The 27,160-nt window shown below is 48.8% G+C and overlaps 1 protein-coding gene across 3 annotated transcripts in view; it reads right to left on the bottom strand.

Moving 5' to 3' along the window:
• Positions 1 to 26,720, bottom strand: part of zmiz1a (zinc finger, MIZ-type containing 1a) — a 69,440-nt gene extending 42,720 nt beyond the window's left edge. For all 3 annotated transcript variants that reach the window (XM_056609713.1, XM_056609716.1, XM_056609714.1), the window contains exon 1: positions 24,970 to 26,720. The gene's annotated coding sequence lies outside the window, so the exon portion shown is untranslated. The remainder of the gene's footprint in view (positions 1 to 24,969) is intronic.
• Between the last annotated feature and the right edge of the window lie 440 nt (positions 26,721 to 27,160).

Here is a 27,160-nt window from a genome sequence, read left to right as displayed (position 1 = left end):
GTGCCAACACAAGCCAAGATACTGCGTAGAGAACCACACCAGCCGCCACCACTGCTCATATACAGGAGGACAGACAGAGAGAGCCTCAGGTCAGCATGTATAGAGAGTGCTGCAAAGAATTGATAAAGGATTTACCTAGATCCCCCGCTGAGAGGGAGAGGGAGAGAGGGTGAGAGAGGGAGACATGGAAATATATAAAAGGTATGCTTTTAGGAAATGTGTGCTTGCGTAATAGCAGAGGGATCACACATCTCGGATGCGCTCACACACTGACGTGCACACGCACACACTCACACAGCACACACCCACACACACACACACACACGTAAACACAAAAGCTTGAATTCCTTCCGATTAGGCGCTGAGGTGAAACTTCAAAGGAACCGCTGAGAATACGAGTGTCATACTAATCCCCTGAGCCTCAACATTAGCAAAGTGGTATTACCCAGAGTGCACTCTGGCAAGTCTTATCCTACATGATAAACGGACAGCATTTAAATAGCGCTTTGCTAGCCATTTAAAGTCATTCAATGTGCCAAGACGTGTATGCCTCAAATGCTTCCTTGCAAACAGTCATCCATCTACATAACGATTGTGTCAACACGGCAGGTATTCAACCAGCTTGTTGAATATCTTGCTCAAAGATTTCTCTACAGGCTGGCCAGGGGGAGCAGGGAATTGAACAAGCAACCTTTCAAGTTGATAATCAACAAGATTTACCTCCTGAGCTAATAAAGACAAAAACACTTTTGCAGAAAGAACAAATAGAGCACAAAACAGTGTTGTGATCAATTGGAAATTATCTTTCAGCCTGCTCGGATGACATAATTACTTAAAACTGTAAGCGTTAACTTCCAGTGAACCAGACAACATAGCTTGAGTGTTTATAAGGGCCTTAGAATTTCCAGACTGCAGTGCCACATAGCAACCACTAGAGGACTCCCTCTTCCAACTGCCCACCACCTCTGTCCTCAAATGCAAATACCACACGCGCACACACACACACACACCAAAACACACGCACAACAACACAGACACCCACACACACACACACACACACACACACACACACACACACACACACACAATCAGTGGCCCGTAGAGGACTCCTTTAAAGCTCTCGAAGGTCACTACAAAGTGCTACAAATCTCCCTCGGAGGCCGGCCAGCTCCCTGGACCACGACGAGGGAAGCCCCCCCCCCCCCCCCTTTGACCTTCCCCTGGTGGGCCGCAGGAGGCGGGGGTATCTCTGACCTGGATCCCATCGATGAACCCCTCCCCCTGCCACAAACACACAGTGTCCCCCCCACGTCCCAAAAGAAAAGGTTTGGAAAAAGGAAAAAAAAGAGACTGTTTGCCTTTCTCATTCTCTCTCGCCCTCCTTCTCTCTCTTTTTTGTGCCCGCTCACTCCAGGGCGCAGTACCTTTTGGGGGTTGTCCTTTACGAGATCGGGGACCTCTAAGGTCGAGAGAGGGAGTAATTAACTCAACCTACTTTGTTCGGATGTGCATCCTCCAATTACAGGTTGTGCTAAGGCTACGCTATGTAGCTAGTAGCATGTTATACAAAGCTATTGATGTTCTAAGTGGTCTTTTGGCTAACTGAGACTGGTTGCATGCTATCACAAGTCCCCCCCTCTGTCTATCATACCTCCCTGTCTGTGTCACTCCATCATGAAGCATAAAAAATAATATACATATACTTATTTTTTTCTTTTAGGTAGGTTGAGGGCACAGGCCTGAGGACGAGCACTTTGTGTTTGTTTCCTAAACATCTCAGCGAACCCTACCCTTCTTACCAGAGGTGTACAGCAGGGGGATTACACGTCCGATTACACAGAGTATATTACACCCCCCCCCCCCCCCCAATAAGAGCTAAGGGCGTGAGCTATCAATCTTAATATGGTAACAAACCAAAATAAAATGAAATCTCTCTCCCTTTCCCATTCTCTTTAACTCTCCCGTTCCCATTCTCTTAAACTCTCCCTTTTCCTTGCTCTCTACTCCTAGCACACTTCAAGGAGTAATTACAAAACGTACAAACTCTCTTTCCCTCTTGGTCCAAACGCCTCCATCTCCATTCCTCTGTTTCCCTTTCACTCTTTATTCTCTCCTGCGCATACGCCGTTATAAACAAGAAGTGTTCTTAATGACCTCTTTCTCACTCTTAAACAAGTAAAAGGTAACTGTGGAAACAAACAAAGTGCTAAGAAGAAACAACAACAGCTGGGTAATATGAAGAGAGAAGAGACTGATGATGATGAAGTGGCTGGGAGGAAGGCCACTGGTTCACTGCAGACTTCAGGGTTGGATATCCACCATCGTCTGCCCACTGTGCACTCATCAGTCGATAGACTGTCCAGTGCATCAGACGTTCCCCGGCCTGCACTGTAAGGATGAGAGACTTCCAGCCTCTTTGGGGGCTGGCGTTTTCCATCATGGCGTCATTGTGTTTTCATTACATCCTGGACTCGACGGTGTTCCCCCCCTCGTTTCCCAGGGGAAGGATAAACGTCTGCCGCTAAGCCGCACATCGCAGACTTTGATTGGTGTTCAAACACAATTTCAGGGCACAGCCTGGTGGTGGTGGTGGTGGTGGTGGTGGTGGTGGCCGAGGCTGGAGAGGAGACCTGGAAGAGCCCCTCGTCTTCAGAGTGCCTCAGCTCTACTGGTTCATCCTCTGATCCTCAACGCACCGACATCGTTTCGGCACATCCTGTGTCTCCCATCATTACGGCAGTTCTACCTCAGTCTCCCCGTCTTCCATCCCCTGCACCTCCCCTCAATGATGTCCCTTCTCCCTCCCCTCCTTTCCGCTCACCCCCCTCTCCTCAGTCCCCCCCCCCCCTCCCTCCCTCTCTCCCTCCTCTCCTCTCCTCTCCTCACCTCTCCTCCTCTTCCCACCACTCCCTGTCTGTTTCTCTCCCACCCTCCCTAGCTCTCCTCTCCGTCTCCTGTTCCCTCCCTTCCCACCTCTCCTCCCCCCTCCTCTCTCTCCCTCTCTCCCTCCCTCCCCCCCCCCCACCAGCGGGGCCTGTGTGCGGGAGCAACCATAACAGTCAGGAGGTGGAATAGATTCATTTGCTCTAATGTGGTTTGTGCTGCAGCGCCACGCGGCACTGAGCGCTGCTCTCCCTCTCTCTCACTCTATCTCTCTCTCCGTCTATCTCTCTCTCTCCCCCCGTCTATCTCTCTCTCTCTCTCTCCCTGTCTATCTCTCTCCCTCTCTCTGCAGTTCATGGGTTTTCAAAACAGGCCAATCATCACCCCTCAACCGTGGCTGGCCCCTTCCCACTTCCCGCATAGCCACCTCCCTCTCCTAGCACTCTATGTATCAGTGGAACACACACACACACACACACACACACACACACACACACACACACACACACACACACACACACACACACACACACACACACACACACACACACACACACACACACACACACACACACACACACACCCCTTCGTTTACCAGGTGCACCATCTCCTCTCAGCTGCCATGTCTATTGTATAATTTGCCCACACTACTTCCTTGTTTCACTTCCTTATTCCGCTCTTTCTTTCTCAATCTTTCCCCAAACTGTCCTTCATGTCTCCTTCTACTTCTTTTATCGCCATCTCCTTCTCTCTTGGTGCCCCTATGTCTCTCGCTCTCTCTTCCGCTGTCTTCCCCTGTGGGTCTTCAAGTATCTTTGTGTCTCGCACATTACTGGTTTCCTTCTTTCTCTCTCCGTCTCTCCATGCGTCTTGCTCTCTTCGTCTCCCTCTCTTCGTCACCCTCTCTCCATCACACTCTCTCTCTGTCTCCCAGACTGCTTCCTTGTCTCTAACCCTCTGTGTGTCTCTCTCTCCGTCTCCAAGTGTCTCTCTCCCACACTGCCTCACTTCATTATTTTATTTGCTAGACTCCGCTAATCCTCTGCTTGGCTAATCCCCCCCCCCCCCCCCCCCCCCCACAGACACCCCCCACTCCCTGGCAGAGACCACCACAGTTACCGTAGTAACAAAGGTCCCCGCCGGCCTTTTATAAGAACCCCCACCCCTCCTCTGAGCATAGCAACCAATATAAAAAGTCTCTTGAGGGCTAAAACAGAGAGCACACACACGCACACACACACACACACACACACACAGACAGACAGACACACACAAGCACGTGTTACAAACAGACTTACATTATACCACTCGTGACAAATTGTAAATGCGCAGCCCTCTTTGTGCACCCTGATTGTTTATTGTCCCTTTTAATGCGACAACCGCAGGAGCGGCCAGTCCTGCTATGTGACACCCAGAGCAGCAGACAGCTGCCGCTGTTGGCCGTGCTGGTGGCGGAGCTGGTGCTGCTGCTGGTGGTCAGTCGCGATGGTGGTCAGTCAGACATGCGAGCTCCACTGTTGCTGCTCGTCTTTAAATATAGGAGCGTGGGCTTTGCTGCGGACCTCGCAAGCATGTGCCACCAGACACCCCCACACCCAGGGGGGGCCTCCAATCATTCTGCCACTCAGCGCATGGGATGGGGGCGGAGGAGAGAGTATTTAGCAATTTGGGAGGGCTGCCTTGATTGGTCGTGTTGCCTCGTTCAAATAAGGGGCTCTTTTTAGGGGCGGGCGCCTGCGTGTGTGTGTGTGGGTGCGTAATATGTTGCCGTTTTCTGCTGCATGCGTATTATATTAGTATTGGTGAGCGTGTGTGTGCGTGCTTGTGCGTGCCTGCGTGCGGATCGATGCACAAACGCAAGCGAGCGAATGAGAGTCAGTGCGTGAGCGACTGTATCTGTGCCCCGGCATTCGGGTGTGCAAACACTCATGCGTGTGTGAGCATGCGTGCGAATCCATGATGTACATCCCGTCTCTCCCGCCTGGCCCTCTCCTCTGGCCATCACCAGAGGAGGGCCAGCTTGTCTCCCCTTTCAAAGAGCTCCGCAACCCGGTCATCCGTTCACAGGGAGGAGAGCCATCACATGATGAATGAATGAGCTCCTTCTTCCACTACAATGCTCCACCAACCAGAAGACTATTAATATCCCGCAAGGATGACATCCTATGTCCTGACAAGAGGACTTTTAGGCCGGGGCGACTGGGATCTGCTCATGTGATGAACAGCAGAGTGCCTGGGAACGTCGTACGGAGTTCCTAACAGTGAGACGTCTGGAAGAGGCGTTTGCGGGTGGATTAAGAAGAGATTTATGTGCCATGATGCATTGGGTTCACTGTATGGTGTACTGTGTTAACTGGGATCATGGGACACGAGTATGAGCCTTGCATTGCTTTTTATTTCACGGTTGGGATGATTTATGATTGGCGGGAAACTAAACGGCTCCGCAAACACGCAATCAGAGGACTATTTCAACGTTGCACCGGCCAAGCGACGACGCCCCGCTTGCCTTGGTAAAAAGTGTCCTGAGCCATTTAACCAAGTTGTGGGCCGATGTCCCTCCAGGATGGAGCTCAGTAAACCCCTGATTTCACATGGTTCAATCACAGAACGGTGGAGCTCAATGAGAAAATCTGTGGCTGTCTCCGCGGACCCACAGGCCGTCTTGTGTTGAGCTAAACCTTACGGGCTCAACTCCAGCGAATCTGTTAGTGCACACACGCACACACACACACACACACACACACACACACACACACACACACACACACACACACACACACACACACACACACACACACACACACACAACCCCCCCCCCCCACCCCCAATGTGATGGCTGAAAGGGTAAACTGACAAATTCCATGTCCTTGGGTTACAGCAGCAAGCAAACTGCTGACCCAAACGCAATTACATACTGGCCACGGGGATGAGGAGGCTCATGCTCTGGCAGTGGGGGGGGGGGGGTTGAATGAGTGTGTGATGATCTAGGAGTGTGTGTGTGTGTGTTTGTGTGTGTCGATTTGTTTGGTGTGTGTGTGTGTGTTGTGTGTACGTGTTCATCTGTTGAACTAGTAGGAGTGTGTGTGTGTGTGTGCGTGTGTGTGTTTGTGTCTAGTCGGTGTGTGGGTGTGTGTGATGATCTAGAGCGCGCGTGTGTGTGTGTGTGTGTGTGTGTGTGTGTGTGTGTGTGTGTGTGTGTGTGTGTGTGTGTGTGTGTGTGTGTGTGTGTGTGTGTGTGTGTGTGTGTGTGTGTGTGTGTGTGTGTGTGTGTGTGTGTGTGTGTGTGTATGCGCATGTTTGTGTTTGTGTAGAGCACAGAGAATAATATTGACTGGGCACCTTCCGAGCTGGAAGCAGCCAAAGCTGTAGACAGCAGTGGGCTGAGAGTTGGACTCAGAGCTGTCCTCCAACATGCTCTGCAGAGGCAGAGTCAGTGGCTGAGAGGAGGAAGGACTTACTCCAGTGCCAATCTGTGTGCTGCTGCCTAGACTTTGATAAAAGCCCAAAGAGCCAGCTAATGAGAATGCAGTAAGACACATACGGATGTGCACGCTGCACGCACACACACACACACACACACACACACACGCACACACACACTTGCCCTTCTCCTTATTTAACTAGAACAGTAAGTCCTGCCACAAAGCACAGCACTGGCAATGCAAATGTTTTATTTCTCCCCTCTTATCTTTTATAGGACAAATCCAATTAACCGTAAAAAACATTCAGAGGCAGCTCTCTCATACTCTGTGTGTGCGTTGGTAACGTGGGCAGCGAGGCCGATAGACTGGGGTTTCAGAGAAGGTCTCAGAAAGCTTGTTGCGCACATGCATCCACGTTGTTTTGATTCGAGGAATCCACCGAAAGAAAGAAATGTGCAGCTTTGTTCGCTTACTGTGAAGTAAGATCATTATTCAAAAGGAGTTCAGTGTGTGTGTGTGTGTGTGTGTGTGTGTGTGTGTGTGTGTGTGTGTGTGTGTGTGTGTGTGTGTGTGTGTGTGTGTGTGTGTGTGTGTGTGTGTGTGTGTGTGTGTGTGTGTGTGTTCATAGAAGGACAGCAAACACCCGAAACAAGCAATCAACCACAGCTTTGGTCTTGCTCATAACAATCTATGCACTCAATCAGAAGGAGGGAATGAACTAATGTTTTCCCATCAGGGGAAGGTAGAGGAGGGAGGGAGGCAAAGTAAAAGTAGGTAAAAGTAAAAATGTATATAGCACCTTTCCAGAGCTATTGTCGCAACGTGCTTGACTAAGCTAAAACAGTAATACAATACATGCAGTACTAAATATAGACTTCCGAGCAGATTTTAAAATATAAATCTACGTTCATCACATGTCCTGCATTTGTGAACGCTTGCGATTACAGGTAGGTTTTCAGTTGGATTTTAAAACAGTCAGCGGTTTGCTTATTAAAAGGAAGGTTATAACAATGACTTGGAGCCGCCCAGAAATAGGCCCTTTCAGCCCTTGTTTGGAAGTTCGACATTTTGCATGTTAATGCTGAACCGAAGTTGCCTCTAAGAGTTGAGGAGGTAAAGCTGAACCAAACAGAGTTTAGAACAAATCAGACAGTACTCGGAGTTAATACAACATCACGCCGCTAAAGATTCATCACGATTGTCACTTAAATGGATATGAATAATAACACACGTATAGGCTGTGCTTGTGCTGCTGTCATGATGTTTACTGTGATATTTTGACAATGAAATGCTTCTTTTATCAGAACCTCGCTGAGAAAAGAAATAACAATATAGAGTGACAGATCTTTGGATATTACTTATAATACTCCCTATTTTGTGTTTTACCAGAAGGGATGAAGTGTCACGTTGAAAGACAAGACTGAGCTACACGCAGACATTTAATCATCCTATTTCTACAGCGCCGTTCGCCCCAACCCCGAATCAACACTTGGTGAGACAGTGTTGTTTGTAGTATCTGAGGTTACCGCTATATCTCCGGGCTGAAGCCAGCACAGGGACGCTGAGACACATCCCCGATAGACTCCATCACCGCAGTTCATTATCAACTAATCCTTAGGCCCTGACACCGTGTGTTTGACATGTGTGTGCAAGAGGCTTCTGTGTGTGTGTGTGTGTGTGTCCTCAACAGTTAGCGCACCTGTTTGTGTGTGTGTTTATTTGTGTCTGTTTATTTGTGTCTGTGTGTGTGTGTGTGTGTGTGTGTGTGTGTGTGTGTGTGTGTGTGTGTGTGTGTGTGTGTGTGTGTGTGTGTGTGTGTGTGTGTGTGTGTGTGTGTGTCAGGATCCTATAAAGTTGCCCCCTGCTGTGGAAATGGAACCACCTGATGTAGTAACCGGTGCTCTGCCTTTTCCTCTGCACCATCCACACAGGTGCACTTTCCCCCAGCGGGGCGATGCCAAAAGGCTAATTTACTTTACTGCAGCAAAATACACAGTCGGTTATACATTTAGTGCTAATTTGCTGGGGCGTGTGTGCGCTCATTCGGGGAAGCGTATATCGCCACATTCACATCTATGTGAAATTGTGGATATTATTGTTTTATTCCCCTTGCAGAATTACATGTCAGTGTGATTACAAAATAAACCTTGTGTTTTTTCTCTGCTATGCTCTCACGAGAAAAAACATCACAGTCCTAGAATTCACTAATGCAACGGCAATGAGGCAAGGAGGTGAGAGGGTGGAGACAGACAGACAGACAGACAGACAGACAGACAGACAGACAGACAGACAGACAGACAGACAGACAGACAGACAGACAGACAGACAGACAGACAGACAGACAGACAGACAGACAGACAGACAGACAGACAGACAGACAGACAGACAGACAGACAGACAGACAGACAGACAGACAGACAGACAGACAGACAGACAGACAGACAGACAGACAGACAGACAGACAGACAGAGACTCATAGAGAGCGAAAGAGAGGGAGAAACATAGAGCCAGAGTGAGAGGGGAATAGAGAGAGCTAGGAGACAGAGAGAGACATAGAGAGAGAGAGGATGTGCAGATGGCAGAGGGGTGGTGGTGAGCAGTGAGCAGGGAACAGAGGGTTGGCGGTCAGGGAATGGGAGGGAGGGAGGGAGGGAGGGAGGGAGGGAGGGAGGGAGGGAGGGAAGAAGAGAGGGAGAGAGAGAGTGTGTGTGAGGTGACGGGAGGTCATCCTTGGGTAATTTGTTTTGGTCCTCTCGGAGCCCAGACACACAGGGAGCAGGTAAACCAATTACAGTGTGACATGAATGACTAGGACCTGCAGGCGGCCAGCCAGGACCCAGCAGCACCCTGCTCCCAGCCCGGCTGAAGCCCAATAAGAGGAGCCCAGCGGTGGGGCGGGGGCTGTGTGTGTCTCCCTGGTCAATCTCACAAGCCGACAGCACTTATCATCATCACCCCCCACCCTCCCCCACCCCAACCCCACACACACACCACGACAATTCCCTGGCCACGATTGTGTGTGTGTGTGTCTGTATCTGGAATGCGGGTTAAGAACACAACACATAACAGAGTGAGGGCAAGGAAGCGTTGGCACCGCTTTGGGATAGAGGACTGCAATAACTGTTCTTTTCCACGCCGATGTTTATGCTGATTTGATCAATTGCCGGGTTGTTTGGTCTATTAAATGTCATATATAATGGCAAACGCAACATCGCAAGTAAGCTGAGCCAAACAGGATGTCTTAGTCAGAGGGGCCGCCAAGAAGAACAAATAAATGTAGTCCGTATTATAAATCAATAATACAATTATAAACAAAGTTATGGATAAATCAACAACACAAATTTGTGCATTTTATGTGACTGATACAAATTAAGGCCTAAAATTGAATTATCTTGTCATGTTGTCAGCTGAGCTCAAGAACAACACTCCAATTCCACAGCTTCCCTCATCTCCGATGGCTGGACACACACACACACACACACACACACACACACACACACACACACACACACACACACACACACACACACACACACACACACACACACACACACACACACACACACACACACACACACACACACACACACACACCACCAGGGGATGCAGCATGACACAGTGCAAAGTGATTCTTTAAGATGTTAAATGTACCGTCTCCTTGCCCCCTTCAAATTAATAAGGGAATGAGCTGCTCTCTGAGTCACTAACTGGCCCTCAGCACACACACACACACACACACGCCACTCCCTTTTGCTCCTCTTTCTCTCCCTCTCTCCATTTTCTTCCCTCTATCCATGCTTGTGGATCACAACTTCTCTTTTTTCCCCTCCGCCTCTTCCCTTTCTTTGTTGACATGCCCTTATTACACCTCTCCGTCATTCTCCCCATCATTTGGTATTTTTCTTCCCTCCCTCTCAGTCTCCCCACCTCCCTCCCCTTTTAGTCTCAGCATTGTCTTTTTCTACCACTTTTTTTCCTCTTTGATTCCATATCCACCCTCTCTCACCTTCCCCCCCTGTCCTCCCTCTCTCTCTCTCCCTCCCTCTCCCCTTCTCTCTATCTATCTCCTCCCTCCCTGTCCTCTCTCTCTCCCTCTCCCCTCGTTCCCCTTCTCTCTACCCCTCTATCTATCTATCTATCTCCTCCCTGCCCGCTCTACCCTCCCCTCTCTGACTCTTCTCATGCTCTCTCTCCTTCCTCTCACTCGCTCTTCTTCATTTGACTGGCCCTAAAACCAGCCCCTTGGCCGCCCGCTTTGCGCTCGCTCAGATGGCTGTTACCATGACAACCCCCCTGTTCTTTCAGCGCGCGCTCTCTCTCTCTCTCTCTCTCTCTCTCTCTCTCTCTCTCTCTCTCTCTCTCTCTCTCTCTCTCTCTCTCTCTCTCTCTCTCTCTCTCTCTCTCTCTCTCTCTCTCTCTCTCTCTCTCTCTCTCTCTCTCTCTCTCTCTCTCTCTCGCAAAAAAAATAAAAATAATGAAGACAGTGTGTTTTCCATTTAGATGAGTTTTCTGGCGCGGCGGGGAGATATGTAGTGTCCATCGTGCCTCCTCTTTCAGCACAGAGGAAATGTAATAGAACAGGGGTCTCTCACCTCGTCCACCCTTTCTCCTGCTCCCTCCCTCCCTCAGTCTGCCACTCCCTCCCTACGCTTGCTCTCCCTCTCAATCCATGCATCTCTCTCTCTCTCTCTCCCTCCCCGTCTCTGTCTCACCCAATCTGTTTATCTCCCTCTACAGCACTCCATCGCTCCCACTGTCTCCCAACACACACTCCATCTCACTCTCTCCCTCTCTCAACACACACACACACACGCGCGCACGAGTTAGTGTGTTACCCAACTGGGTGGTTAAGAAACAGCACGGGTCGTGTGTGACACACACACACACACACACACACACACACACACACACACACACACACACACACACACACACACACACACACACACACACACACACACACACACACACACACACACACACACACACACGTGTGCTTGCCTGCATTAAATCAAGTGAAAGGCAGAGAGAGATGGCTCGCGGTACGATAACGTAACAAAGCGCAATGGAATCACAGCGGCCAACGCATCGGCCACATCCAGACGGTCTCTATACGTAAAAGATTACACTGCCAGTGGTTATTCCCGGGCTGACGGCCATCCTACTGGGAGGATCCTCCCGGTCGTGTCTTGGAGGTAGGGGGCTTAGCGGCTAACATATTCTCACATCCCCGCGAAGTGATGCTCCGTCATAGAGAGGAACGCGAGCACACCCCCTGACGACCAGTGGGTCATTGTTTGTGTTGTCGTGCGTTAATCTCCCTCGTCTTGTACCGATGACGTCGTGTCTCCTCCGCAACGCCAGGGAGAACAATCAGAGGGGAGAGGGAGGGCTGGGACCGTAGCAGGGCCTCGCTCTGAGGAGATGTGGCACAGGCAGTACAGCTTTAGTAGTGGGAGTGAGAGTGGGAATGGGAGTGGTAGTGGTAGTGGTGGTAGTGGTAGAAGTAGTGGTTGAAGTGACTCCTATGGGCAACAGCTGTGCATCAATTTCCCCTCGGTACGTTTGTCTGCTTGTGGGTGTTCAGGCTCCACGTGACATTGCGGAGTTGTTAGACAATTTACTGGTGTGTGTGTGTGTGTGTGTGTGTGTGTGTGTGTGTGTGTGTGTGTGTGTGTGTGTGTGTGTGTGTGTGTGTGTGTGTGTGTGTTTTCCTATTGACTCAAATAATCTTTTGTCTTTGCCATGATGGGACCATAAAAAAGGTATCATATTTTAAGATAGTTCAAATTGTTACAGGTGTTCCTGTCTAATAACTGAAATACAACATGAAACACTGGGTGTATGGAAATCATGACATTAATGGCATCTAGCAGGTCTGCTACTTGAGCTCCTCATGAAAAAATATGGCTTGCTGACATTATGAGTGAGAGGTAGAGAGGGCGAGAGAAAGGAAGGAAGACTGAAGAATGAGAGGATAAGGTTAAGGACAGACGTGAAGTGAGGAAGGAGGAGGGAGAGAGAGAGGAGGGAGAGAGAGGGAAGGGTAGAGGGAGGGAGAGGGAAGAGAGGGAGAGACACGCTATTTGTATGTGTGAATGTTTACAGTGGAAACAGTGAGTCTGGGACATTTTCTCCAGCTCAGTGTTCCAGTGTTTACGGAGAGGTTTTGAGGAACAACACTTCCTGAGAGGAATGCCAGCTTTCCGATCCCAAACCCTCATCCAAGCCCGGAGCACAGACGGGGAACGCTCTGTCTCCCTGTTTTTATTTCCATCCCTTGCCCCCGTAAACACATGCCTAAAGCGTCTGTGTGTGTATGTGTGTGTTTTCTTTTCTTTCTTTTTTTTCATTGTGCACGCGCGCAAGACATTGTCCACACGGCGCCGAGACGCGGGCAGACGCACACACATCAGCCCATGCGGGCCAGAACATCTCGGAACAGAAAGGGGCTGTGTTGTTTTCCGCCGGTTGTAATAGGCCTTTGTCATGCAAGAGCTCTTTGAAGATGATGACATAAAGAGAGGCGATGTCAGGAGACGTGGGCTTTATCGTCGTGCTGGCGCACGGGCGAACGTGCACGGGCCGCCAGTCCACACTAAGTAAGTAACACACCAAGTCACTAGCCGGGGTGTACAGAGATGGGATTTGAAAGCAGGGAAATCTCTCGCACCTGTCCACTCTCCCTTTCTCTCTCTCCTCATACTCACTCTTTCTCCCGTCTTTCACTCATTCTTTCTCAGTTCCCCCTTATCCCCCCCCAATCCGCGTTTTTCTCTCTTCCTCTCCCCTTAATTACAACCAAGTCAGATTCTAACAACGCGTACAGGGAGTACAGTGAGAGAGGGAGAGTGAGCGAGAGAGACTAACTCAGCCAGGGCCCGGCGGTCACGAAGACCGTACTGTAGCAGCCAATTAAAAGAGAGCGGGCTAATGCAAGGTTAATGGCCAGGTTTACTACACAGCCCTCCACCGCGCCAACACAACCCAGTCCATTTCCTCCTCACCCTCCTGCTGCTATTAGCATAGAGAGGTAGCCTGCATTAGCTTGTATACATAATCAATCAGTACTACTGCCTTTAGTGGCAACAACACGTACACACAAACAGGCACACCCGCTGTATAGCAGCAGTCTAAACAGGCTAATTGTATGCCGGTAGAAACGCCAAGATATCGACATTCAATTTGCACGCCTTTTATTTACCTGCTGCGCTGCAAAACCACCAGCGCGTTTGATCTTCAAACAGCAGTGCCATGCGCCAACAGTACAAATGTATGTGTGTGTGTGTGTTTTTGTGTGTGTATTTGTGTGTGTGTGTGTGTACCAGAAGAGGGGGGTTGGAAGGGGTGTCAGAATACACTGTATGTGTGCAATATGCATGCGATGGCTGCAACCCCCCCCCCCCCCCCGCCCCCTCTTTGATGAAGCGCATGCCCCCATATGAAGTGTGGATTTCAAGTCCTCCAGCTCGACTCACGCTGCTCCCTGCTCACATGCGTCCTTCGCCTAGGCGTGTGACATGTGACGGGGGATGGCATGTGCTGCAGGGTGCCCCGGAGAGCCGGCGGCGCCCGCCACCCACCCAGCGACGCGCGGCATGATGGGAAAACAGAGAGGCCATTTACATTGTGTCAGATGTGTTGTTTGCGTGGTTTCGTTTCGCAACATGGTGTGGCGTGACTCTGCTTGTGTTTGTCGTCATAGCAGGGGGGAGGGAGAGGGGGAGGGAGGGAGAGAGGGAGAGAGGGAGGGAGAGAGAGAGAGAGAGGTGAGATAATTGGTCTCAGGGCTCGAGGAACAGGATGAATGTTTAATAAGCCCACGCGGTTGCTTGTTCAATGCAGTGCCTCTGTTAGGAGAGAAGGAGAGCATTGTATATAGACCCATATGGATACATGGGAGGAATAGATGGACAGAGACAGGAAGAGAGACATCCATAACTGTAAACGGACCAAGCGGACAGACAAAACCCTAACCCTGGCCCCACACATAGACGGACAGAGAGCCCTAACAGAGACGGACAGAAAGCCTCAATATAGACGGGCGTAAAGAATTAACCACAAGAGTCAGACTATAGAGACACACTGTTTTGTTTTGTGTGTGGGAAAATACATCAACACAGTACACTAACCAAAGCACTAGTATTTCACTGTGCAGTTTGACTGCGCAGTTTCACTTTGCGCGCGCGCACGTGCGTGTGTCCAGGGTGTTCCGGGGCCCCCAGCACTGTAATAACAAGCATAGCCAAGGCTAACGCAGCCAGAGCAGCCAACTGTCTAAGGCCACATCCGTTACCAAGGAGGAGGCTAGTTAGCACAAAACCAACAACCGTCTAGCAGCATGAAAACACACACACACACACACACACACACACACACACACACACACACACACACACACACACACACACACACACACACACACACACACACACACACACACACACACACACACACACACACGGCTGTCAGTGTTTCCTCATGTTCTTCTGAACCTCAGAGAAGCAGCCCAGGACCAAAGAGGCTAGCAGGCTTGGCCTACAGCATCAGAGGACTGAGGGAGGCTAATAAGCTAGCTTCTGAAGCAAAGCCACTGGGGGGTTAAGTGAATTAAGGGTAGGTAAGTGTGTGTGTGTGTGTGTTTGTGTGGCTGTGTATAAGTGTGAGTGTATGAGTGTGAGTGTGAGTGTGTGTGTGTGCATCCCTGCAGGTTGGAGGGCTCTGTGCCTGGGCTGCCACCTCGTAACAGCATTAAACACCTTCCAAAGTGGTGTTTGGGAGTGAGTAAAAACACACAGTGAAGCCCTTCTGTGTGGACGGCGTGCTCGGAGGTACATACAGAACAGAAGAAGAAGAAGATGTAAAAGGGGATGAGGCGGTGGGGTATGGGATGAAGAGAGAGGAGGAAGGGAGGGATAGAGAGAGCGGAGAGTAAAGGTGGAGGGAGGTTTGATTAATGACAGCTCTCTCTCTGTCCTCTCTCTCTCTCTCTCTCTCTCTCTCTCTCTCTCTCTCTCTCTCTCTCTCATCTCTCTCTCTCTCTCTCTCCTCTCTCTCTCTCTCTCTCTCTCTCTCTCTCACTCTCTCACTCTCTCGCTCTCTCTCTCTCACTCTCTCTCTCACTCCCCCCCTTGTGCTCTCTCCCCCTCCCTCCACCCCCCCCCTCTCACTCTCTCTCTCATTTTTCAGACAGAAGGCACTCTACTACACGATCAATCCTTGCACGCCCTCGTTCCCCCACCGCTCCTATCCAGCCATGTCACATACATACATATATGTACTATATGAGAGAGAAAGAGAGCGAGCGAAAGACAGACAGACAGAGGGAGAATTGGGAGTGTTGCATAATCGGATCCAAAATGGAGTAGAGTGGCCAGTGGCTAAATAAACACTCTTTGCTAATGCTTTTTCAACATTGTGGAGAAAACCAATCCACACGCACACATTCCTCTGTTCGCTGTATTGGAGTTTCCATTTGTGTATTGCAATATGCCGGAATGATAAAATCCTGCAAATTTGTTGGAAAATCTTTAGGAATACCGGTAGCACACCAGTCTCCCCACATAAGGAGAAGGGCCCCTCAGGTGACGGGGATAAATTACTAACAAATAATAAACTGAAAGTGATGAGTGCCTTACCAGACACAGTGACTCCGTGGGGTCTATCTCCGACCTGTTGGTTGGTGTTGGGTCGGGTGTCCAGCTCACAGAGAGGGTGTGAAAGCCATTGGGTGAGTGCGAGTGTGTGGGTGCGAGTGTGTGTGTGTGTGTGTGTGCGCGTGCGTGCGTGCGTGCGTGTGTGTGTGTGCTTTGTATTCATAGCAGATAACAGGAGGCTGACAGGGCCAGGGAGAACGGCCTGCATTGATTTTGTTTGCTGGGCAGGCGATTCTCCAGCCAGGGCTCGGGTCGATACAAACGCACAGAGGTGAGAAGAATGTGTGTGTGTCTGAAGACGGTGTCATACATACAATAACGGACACTTCAGCCCCTACACATTTCTTACTGTGTGTGTGTGTGTTTTTTTGTGTGTGTGTGTTTTTGTGTGTGTGTGTGTGTTTTTGTGTGTGTGTGTGTGTGTGTGTGTGTGTGTGTGTGTGTGTGTGTGTGTGTGTGTGTGTGTGTGTGTGTGTGTGTGTGTGTGTGAGAGAGAGAGAGAAAGAGGGGTGGGGGTGAAGGGAACCAGCAATGCATCCTTCATCAAGCAAGCAGCAAGTCAAACATTGATTTTCCCCGGGCCTCTATGCCAGCAGCAATAAGGATCTCCCCCTTTATCGGCCTGAGCACACACCAGAGCTGACCACACACACACACACACACACACACACACACACACACACACACACACACACACACACACACACACACACACACACACACACACACACACACACACACACACACACAGACACACACTACAATGGTGCAAACCCACAAGGGCTACCTTGCACTAAATCAACTCCATGTCAGATACTAATTGCCGTGATCGGACCAAGAGATTTGCGTGGCATCACATCATGTGCCGAGTGGGTTTCAGATCCAGAGGGGGAACCGGTCAGCTGACCAGTCTGCCATTAGAGGGACATTTCCGACCAGCTGATTGGTTTGACGGGGGGAAGAGAATGCATGTGCGGATATAAGGATATATACACTGTATATATACAAAGACATAAACGTAAATGTGCTGTATATGACCAATTACAGAGGCTCACCACATTTCCATCAAACTCTGAAACAGCTTGATAGCAGGTATTCTGTTGCAGGAAAGCCGTGTACAAAAGGTGTTGTTTTTAAATGAAGGGCAGGACAATACAAGCAACCCCTTGGCAAGCAGCGACGTAGGAAGTAGACCGACACAACAACGCATGGTGTCGAGATGTGGGAGCTCACTCCCAGCCGAAAGTACAGTCGGCAGTAGCAGTTGCCGTCATAGACCTCTCCGCTGGGAGCGTTCATCTGTCCTGACGGGGGGTCAGGAACACTGACACGCCAAAGCGTAGAACACACACACATAGACAAGGGAAGGCAAACATGGCAAAGCTGCAACAGGAAATTGTTCCAGTTCCTGTTTAAAAGAGCTAGTGATACCGCACAGAGACAGACAGACACAGAGAGAGAGACAGCTAGAGAGAGAGAGCCAGACAGAGAAAAATAAACAAATGAAGAAGGAAAGGGTGTATAAGAGAGGTATGCAGAGAGAGAGTGCTGAAGTATTGTGTCACACTGTCAAGCCTCTGCTAATTATTAATGCCTGCAGCCCTGTTACTAAGGAGATTAAGTAACTCATTACAATGAGCTCCTCTGATGACCTGAGGAATAAAGAGAGTGTACTCATTAACGCAACAACAGAGTGTGCATAGCTATGTCGATATGCAGTAGATAATGTATATACGGTATGCATCCAAAGCTGCTTCTTCACTCAGCCCGATAAGAATACATCTTCTGGAAAAAGGAATAAAATCGGGGTAGTGTATAGCGTAGAGGCGTGGGTGTTCAAAGGGGCTGGGTTCGATACACATTGTCAGCAGTCTAACCTTTAGGCATCCTTAAAGACAAAACAATAATACTGGATAAACAACACAAACAAAGACTTATAAATACTTTAACCTCTTTTTAGTGCCGTCATATATATGTTTATAGCCAGACCATTCATAATTCAATCATTTGACACCTTGACAGTGTGAACTTTGACCTCATGTGAGGGCAAACAGAACAGGTCCAGAATGTGGCCCGTTCTGTAACTCGACCCTATGGGTCTCAACTTCTGTACAACACACTCTCACACACACACACACACACACACACACACACACACACACACACACACACACACACACACACACACAAAACGCGCACACAAACACACACACACACACACACCTTCAAAACAGGTGTCTTGTAAGAGTCTGCTGTGACATGCCAACCACACAAACCTAGACTAACGCAAGACACACATGCACACACACACACACCTTCATCACTTCAAACAAGCATTTCTAAACATGTGTATAGAAACAAGTGCTGCTGACTGTGATGTGTGTGTGTGTGTGTGTGTGTGTGTGTGGTTTGTGTACACAGGGAAGCAGTCATAAAAGAGAGGAGAGAAGGCAGCAGGAGACAACCACTATTGCTGTTGGTTTGGTTTTATCTTTGCAGACGTTGAGAACAAACATCCGTGTGTGTGTGTGTGTGTGTGTGTGTGTGTGTGTGTGTGTGTGTGTGTGTGTGTGTGTGTGTGTGTGTGTGTGTGTGTGTTGTGTGTGTGTGTGTGTGTGTGTGTGTGTGTGTGTGTGTGTGTGTGTGTGTGTGTGTCAACCCCGACACAGAGTGGCAGTGGAGGATAAGACTGGTAATGATCTAAAAAGCAAGGACAGACCTCTAGGGGAACACACACACACACACACACACACACACACACACACACACACACACACACACACACACACACACACACACACACACACACACACACACACACACACACACACACACACACACACACACACACGATTTGTTTAAGATATTTAGACATGACAAACAGTGTTGTATTTGCAAACAGACGTGTACAAAATTTGAATACACCTTTTCCTATTTGCCGATGATTAAGACTGCATTAATAGTCGCCATGACAATAGATCAGCAGGACGGATAGCTGTGTGTGTGTGCATGCTCACGTTGTGTGCGTGCGAGTCAGATAACCCTTCTCCCTGCCACACACAACATGACTCTTCTACACCCTTTTGCTTCTCTTTCCCTAACCACTCCCCGCCCCCCCCTCACCTTATCCCCGCCCACCCACTGTGATTGGCCCTCCATCCTACATCTCGTTGGCGTCCTCTCTGTGGGTGAGCCAGGGGTAATAAGGGGGGGCAGTGGGGGGCTGAGGAAGCCTGTTCATCAGCTCCCCAGGCTAACCCAGGCAGGCTAACCCAGGCTAACCCAGGGCCACCAAGGCCCTGTGTTAGGTAGAGCTCCTAAAGAGTGGGGCAAAGTTTCCAATCTGTTATCAATCTTTGTTTGATTTGAATATATTGGATTTTAGATAAGTTGGCCCTTACGTGTAATGCATCGACGTCAAAACATGTGTCTGCCAGTCATGCAGAAAACAGGAAGGCGATAACAGGCTGCTTTGTAGAAAACCATGGGTGTTTGGCGGGATCAGCACCAGAGGATGTATGTATATGAGAAGGTGAGGGAAGCCATGTTGCATTGTGGTCCATCTTGTCCCAGTTCCACCATCAAGGCTGAGCTCTCTCTCTCTCTCACTGCTCAGCTGAGCATTCAGGTCAGCTTATTCTCTCTCTCTCCCCCCCTCCCTCTCCCTCCCTCTACCTCTCTCCCTCCCCTGCAGCTGTTGCTGATGATGTCAGACATGATTTGGCTAACCTAGCCCTTTTGTTTCACAATGAGCACACAGCGCAGAGTAGAATATTAAGAAGGGTTTGTTTTAATCTGCCTTTTAAAGCTTGACCTGAGCCTTGACAGGATCACGAGTTAAGATAGGTACGTAGTTCAAAAAAAGGGTTGGCTTTGATTATTGCTGTTCAAATCCAGAATTATTAAATAAACAAACGGTTTATGTGACGAATATCACAATGAAGTTCAGCTTCCACCTGTTCCATATTTAAAAACACAGTCGCACATTAAAATGAAGAGTTTTATATTCTACACAGCGAGGATTCAGCGAGGCCTAATAATTCACTTAGCAACAACAAAACCTTCTTCTTCAGCGCGAATAACTAGTGACAAGCGCTAATTGCCCGACCAGTAACCCTGACATGGAGCCCTGGATTCAGACATCACTTCAGGCCCAGAGACATTGAGATACTCGAGAGATAAAGACTTAAATCATCTGAACACTGCCTTTACCTTAACCTTTCTGACCCAGCTACCAAGCTTGTGCTACAGCTATGGCGCTGGAGGGTATAATTAGTGCTTCTTTAACTCTCTATCTCGCTCATATTCGCTCCCTCTCCCTTCCAAGCTGTCTCTCCGTTTTTCTCTCCAACTCTCTCTCTCTCCACCTTCTATCTATTGCTCTCCCACTCTAACCTTCGTTTGTTCTCCAACTCCCCCTCTCTAACTTGCTGTACAAATCTCTCTCCATTTATCTATGACTCATTCTCTGTCTCTCTCTGACTCTCCATGTCTCTCTCTCTCTCTCTCTCAGGCAGTGAGTGTGACCAGGGGACTAGGGACGAGCTGCTGTGTATTTTATGTTCAGTGTGTTGGTGCACACAGGCACACGCACGCACACACACACACACACTCACTATGAAATTATAGACTGAAGTAACTGTTATTTTGGCTTTAGAACTGTTTACAAACAAATTCTCACACGCACGCACGCACGCACGCACGCACGCACGCACGCACGCACGCACACGCACACGCACACGCACACACACACACACACACGGACGTGCACGCACACAAAACAAACAACCTCATTCAGACAAGAAAAAGCACACCAGTTGTGCGCACGCCAGGGCATATTTCTTTCTGTAATGCGAGATGTGTGCGCTTGCTTGTGTAGATTTCAAATGCACCCTTTAATGGCCGACTCCGTGCTCGTGTTTCCCTGCGCTTGCCAAACACAACCAGATCAATCCAGCTGCTCCCCTTTCTGTTTATTTCCGTGACGTTGCATGCGTGTGTCTGCACACAAACACACACCAACACACACACACACACACACACACATCATGAGACGTGACACATAGACATATAGGTGGCCCTTATATTCAAATTCGCCCCACACTGACTTCCGAAACATGTAATTAAGAAGCAGGTAACTGGTTAGGGCCTCTTACTAGAGGTAGACCGTTGTGTATATGGGGACCTTTTGGTTCGGAGTCACTCCAGAACACCCTAAACAGTCCGCACTATCCTCCTGCCTAATAACATATTATACAGGAGTGTGCAGGTCTCCCTAAGGCCTACAGCGCTACAGGTGTGCTTCTGAGGTGGAAGGGATACAGACAGAGCCTGCTGAACTGTCGTAGCGATGAGTTGGTTAGGTGAGCAGTGATTACAGTCACATTGGTTTACCGGGAGGCCGGTTCAAAGAGGGAGGCAGAGAGACTGATTATCATTAGTGTGAATGTTGTTTATTTATTGCTTTGCTGTAGCAACACAAGAGGGAGAGCAGGAGAGAGTGTGGAGAGTTTGGAGAGGGAAAGCAAGAGAGAAAACGAGAGCCAAAGCAAGAGCGAGAGAGACAAAGCGGGAGGGAGCGTGAGCTGGGGAGACATGTTTAAAGTAGACGCGAGCAGCTCTCCTTGGTGGTAAACTATCGCAGACAAACATAGGTCGCGGGCGAAGGCGCGATGTCCCCGGATCACGGCGCTCCAGGGTTAAAGAGGGCTCTGCGTCACGACGACACACGGCTTTACCAGCGAGGGGTCTTACGTGATGATATTGACCGAGATCAAATAATCTGCCAAAAGCTCCAGTGCTCAGTCCACTGCCTTTGTGGGCTTTGTGAAATATTAACCGGACGAATGGCAGGGAACATACTGTACCCTGGAGAGCCATGGTTCTGCAAATCCTGCAGTTGAAATCAGTCCACAGCGTAATGTACACGGGTCCGGGGGAACAACCTGACATCACTTGGAGGGACAGTGGGAATGACGCGCTGTCACCGAGACTTCTTCCAGTTCGCTGTGTACACTACATTCTGCTTTTCGTTTGGAGCGCACGTTGCGCAATCCTGGCATAAGTATCTCACCCGACGATGGCGCTGTGCAGTGTTCTAGAGTTCAGGATCACGGTCATTAAATCTGTACGTAAATCCGAATATATATATATTTATATATAAAAATAACTCAAACAAATGCTAAAAATTATTAGTAGGGATTTGATGGATTGCAGATTTAACGTTTGTCCGAAAAAAAGCAAAGGAGAAAGAGAGATCAGAATTAATCCTCTGAGCTGTTTGTTTGATAATCGGATTCAGCGTGAGTTTTATTGGATGCAGTGTCCACTTGTAGATAGATCGACCATCAATCTGCTTTCATCTTCGATTCCCCGACCTTTACCCCCCGCTGTTAATGAATTCGGCTTTCGTCTTGCACATAAATAAACACTTACAAACATGCCCATCCTTGGCTAAGCCAGCACCTGACCCCCCCCCCCTCCCCACTATATTACGAAACAGTTACGACACTCTGACACGACTTGGGAGAGCGAGGCAGATCATGCCCGTCTCCGTTCCAAATAAATGACCTACTTTGCACATTAACACACATTTACACGCAGGCAGTTTTCAGGACAGCTTCATGGTATCCTGCTCCCAACTCCAATCCGCCCGCAGACTTAAACTGCTTTAACCGAATCGCGGCTCTGGTCCAATTCTTAGAAAAACCATGCCCTTCTAAATCACCACTCCCATCTTTTTCGATTTTTACTACATTTCATTTTTGGAGTTGCATAAGCAGCATAGCAGGGGTGACCAATATACATCATATTAAGTTTATCATCTCGGGTTTTTTTTTTAACCAAATGGAGGGCGTGACGTATCTCTATTTGTTTTGTTGCTCAGCTCTGAGGCCTGGGTGTTGAGAGACTGAGAGAGGTTCTCCCCACTTGAGGGGCTAAAGCCCAGTCACCCACAGAGTGGGTGGGTGTCTGGGTGGGGTTGGCAATAGGCTCAGGGGTGACAGGGCAGGGGCAACATGTATGCTTGCCTAGCCACAACCCCTCCCACCTCCCATAATATAAAGCGACACATGAAGAAATTGACGTTTGAACAGAAACACGTGTGCAGCTTGATGATTTCCTATAGATCTGAGTTCACGGAAATGTCCCAGGATTCCGCTTTGCGGTGCAAAGTGCCATGGTCATGGAATATAGTGTAGAATAGGACTGCTAGTGCATCCTCCTCATGCACATTCAGGTTGTCAAAGAGTGTAAAATACTCCTGAACCCTCCTTCCCATGTGTCTGTCGTCCAAGTCACTCAGGATAGCGCAATGTGCTAATGTGCGTACTAGCCTACATCCGTAGTCTCTCACTCAACCGTGCTCATATTCATGCCACATCGCCCTTTCACACACACACACACACACAAACACATGAACACACACAAACAGGATAGATTGTGTGCCAGTTTGCTCAAGGACCTTGATAAGAAAATGGATAATCTGATATGCATGACTTGCGGTTGCTTTCTGCGCTATTCCTTTCTCTTTCTTTTCCTTTTGGAAATCGCAGGTTGCATCCATAATTTAAACTACCCTCCGTCTGTTTCTCTCGCCCTCTCCCTCCCTCTGTTTCCAAGTCTTCTCCCTTGCTCTCTAAATCGGTAGCCCCTCTCTCTCCATCACCTTCCCCCACCCTCTCTCTCTCTCTCTCTCTCTCTCTCCCCCCCTCTCCCCCTCTCTCCCTCTCTCTCTCTCTCTCTCTCTCTCTCTCTCTCTCTCTCTCTCTCGCCCCATCACTCCCCCCCCACCTCCCCTCTCTCTCTTTCCAGTCTTCTCCCTTATTCCCTCCATCTCCATCACCTTCCCGCTCTCTCACCCCCTCTCCTCTACCTCCGGTCTGCCCTTCTCTCCTCCTGGCAATCTGTTTTTTTGTTTTTTTTTGCAGCGTTGCTCATTAGCATATTGCAGCATGTGCAGATGCCACCAAAATGGATCACCTTCAAGTGCTTTGAAGCTTTTCCCTCTCCTACTTGTGTACAAAAACTATGGTGCAGACGTTTTTAACCTCCCTCCACTAAATAAAAGTACAAGCGGGCTCTCCTCAGAGGGTTAACCTCACTTTACAGCCTCATTCATGAATGAATGAGATTATGAACTACGTTTGATCCTGGCGGAACAATAATCACAGTACACTGATCAATCTCACAGTGATATATCCCCTTCCTGGACGATGTCACGGAAAGATCCGGTCATTGATCGAACGAGGCCGATCGCTGATCCGGGAGATGAATGTGGTTAAACATAAGCGTTGCAGTATTTAGACCCCAGAGAGTTTAGGTACGCACTGTGGTTGAAGATAGTTAAAGGTTTTGAGACTTTTTCCTCGGTTTCCTGAGACAGAAAACAGCTGTTTGCCACGTGAAGAGACGACGCATACTGCAGACAGGATGCAGATAAATGTACACTAACCCCCCATCATAGAGCCCAGTGCCGCTGGCCAAAACACAACCGTTAAACCTCTGATAGCAATTACAGTAATGTACACTGGCCCGTAATGAGATGCTGGTGGTGGAACATTCAGAGTTTGAGTACACTCGGGGAACTCAAAACCGTGCAACAGTTGATTGGCCCGGTGTAAGTCCCATACGTAAGTCAACAATGTAAGCCGAGTAATAGCCATCAAGTCAAGTTGCATTTAAGTACATGGAGGCAGTGGGTTATTTTTTCTGCATTAAAGTCAAAGCACCAAGTTCACTCAAAAAACGATTCAACAACTTAGCCTCAGAGCTCTCTGGATTCACTCACCGCACTTTTGAACATGAAGTGGTAAGTACATGGTTACATGGTGACATGACCACATAACACACAACAGAAATGCACAGACAACACAATCTTTTTCTTATTTTGTGTTTGCTCAATTAACCCGAGAGGCCCCCAGAATAGAGGTGCGCCACACTGGTTAACAAAGGTTAGGGTTAGGGTTAGGGTTAGAGACAAGGTTGATAAAAGCCTAAATGCTTACCAGTAGATGAGGATGTGCCTGTGGTTTCTCGTAGGCCCAACTCGTTTCTCGGTTGTCTCTTCCAATAGGGGAGTGGGTCTAAATGGAGAAACAAAAAAGAAAATGGTCACATTACAAGGGAAGGCGGGGAGAAATCAGACACGGGTTTCTTTAGGCACTGGGGACAACAGGATTAGCTTGGGTGCTGTCAGTTGAGATTTAACAACGTAATCTTGTCCTGCATCGGATGGATTGGAAACGCATAAATACAGCGAGGCAAGGTGGGAAAGATGGGCTTCTGTGTGCGAGCGTCCTCGCCAAATACCTCAGATAAATTGATTCTTTGTGTTGGACGTCTGTCTGGTAGAGGAAGCCAGACTTTAGAATCCCCCAGACTCCTTCCATGGAGAAATGTTTTTATCTCTACTTCGGATCTTCCAGTGGAACACTGATTTGCCCAACTCCTAATATGGAGACCATGTCGAACGCAGTTCTACTCTCGCAAATGTATTCTATGTGTATATGTGATGCCGTTTTTTAAGGAACAAACCCCATCATTACTTTACCAGCACACAAAATTTGGAGTCAGGAGCAAGAGAAGACGTGACTGACTTCTCAGTCCCCTGACTTGCCACGTGTTTTATAACAATTAAACCCATGCTAGGATGCTTAATACATCCCTGTCACTTATTCAACCGGTGCACCCTTCAACCCAGAACATATTTGATCCGTATGTGCGTGATTAACTAGCTATAACTCGGTAACTAGGTTCTCATAATGTGATTTCCGCACAGGGATGTGGGATACAGATACAGAGAGGGGCGGACTAACAGCCGCTTGTTAGCCACCCTTGTGCGTAGCTTTGTGTTAGCATTATCTGCCTAGCATTAGCGTTAGCCAAGCGGCTGGCTCTCTAAGCTGCAGGATTACACGCTGGGGAAGGTTGCTTTTGTTCCTAAAAACCAGGGCTTGTTCGGCTCAGGCCATTATTTGACGTTTCCATTAGTCATTAAACTGTAACTAATGCCAGTTGTTCCCCTCACTAATATTTTCTGTGGAAAGACTGCCTTTTTGTGTGCGCTTTGCCAAGTTTGGAGAAAATAAAAATAAATAAAACGTTTATTTGGCCAAAACAATGTTAATGAAGGAAGCTATGCAAAAGTTTAAGTTGAAACTTTGAAAACCCACAGCTCATGCATGTAAACAGAATTTCAGCATCATAGTTCCGGCGCCTTGTCACTAGGTGTCATTAACCCTACATAATGGAAACAGGACGATGCGTTTGTATTCAAGTCGACAACACGACAGCACATTCACATAAAGAGACGGTTGAATATGGATGTCAACGGTCACCGACTGGACGCAGAGCTTCAGCTCCTCGCAACAATCTCACCCATTCAAGCCCTTCATTATGTCCCAGTCCCTAATGTGTTGGTAAGCGGGTGCACTCTAAACTGGTTTTCAATACACCCGTGCTTTATGCTCGTACCGTAGTCACACTCAAAACACAAAAAGGACTCCCGTTGGTTGCTAAACACTACGTATAAAATCTAAAAAGATAAAGAAACACACACACACGCAGAACTAAATAAACAAAGTGGCAGTTTTACGGATGAGGTGGTATTGGAACACAGGGCTGTAGCGCGGTGGCGTGTTTTCTCACTCTCCTACCAGGAGGAAATATGGACGCTGAGCGCGCCGTCTGTTTGGGAACGCCGTCTCTCCCCGCGCCGCGACACCCGCAGTATTATCACAGTGAGGGGGAGAGAAGGGAGAAGGGAACGACAAATGGAGGCATTGATTTGCTGGCTTGTTTATTTACAGCCCCCCCCCCCCCCCCTCCCCCTCCCCATGAGAGGAAATACAGTCCCCTGCCGAGCCCGCGTCTCCCTCGTCAGACGGTGGGATGGGAGTTTGGGACGCAACAGAAGAGGAGGAGCGAGAAGGCCAAACAGGCATACGCACACACACACACACACACCCACATACGTCTTTCCTTCACAATACACACATATCGACCTGAGAGTACACGTACATACAAACACCAAAGCACGTACTAACACTTGGAACACATCCACTCCTGCATACATAAAAACACAAATAATAGCCCGGGCTCACTCACAGAAATGAACACAGACACAAACACACGCGTGCACCAGTCCCACATCTGGATGAATCTCTACTGGCCGTCCTGACAGATGCCGCCGCGCGG

Source organism: Gadus chalcogrammus, chromosome 15, assembly GCF_026213295.1.
Source record: "Gadus chalcogrammus isolate NIFS_2021 chromosome 15, NIFS_Gcha_1.0, whole genome shotgun sequence".
Lineage (NCBI taxonomy): Eukaryota > Metazoa > Chordata > Actinopteri > Gadiformes > Gadidae > Gadus > Gadus chalcogrammus.
Note: the sequence above shows the minus strand (reverse complement) of the source record. Positions and strands in the feature narration are given on the sequence as shown.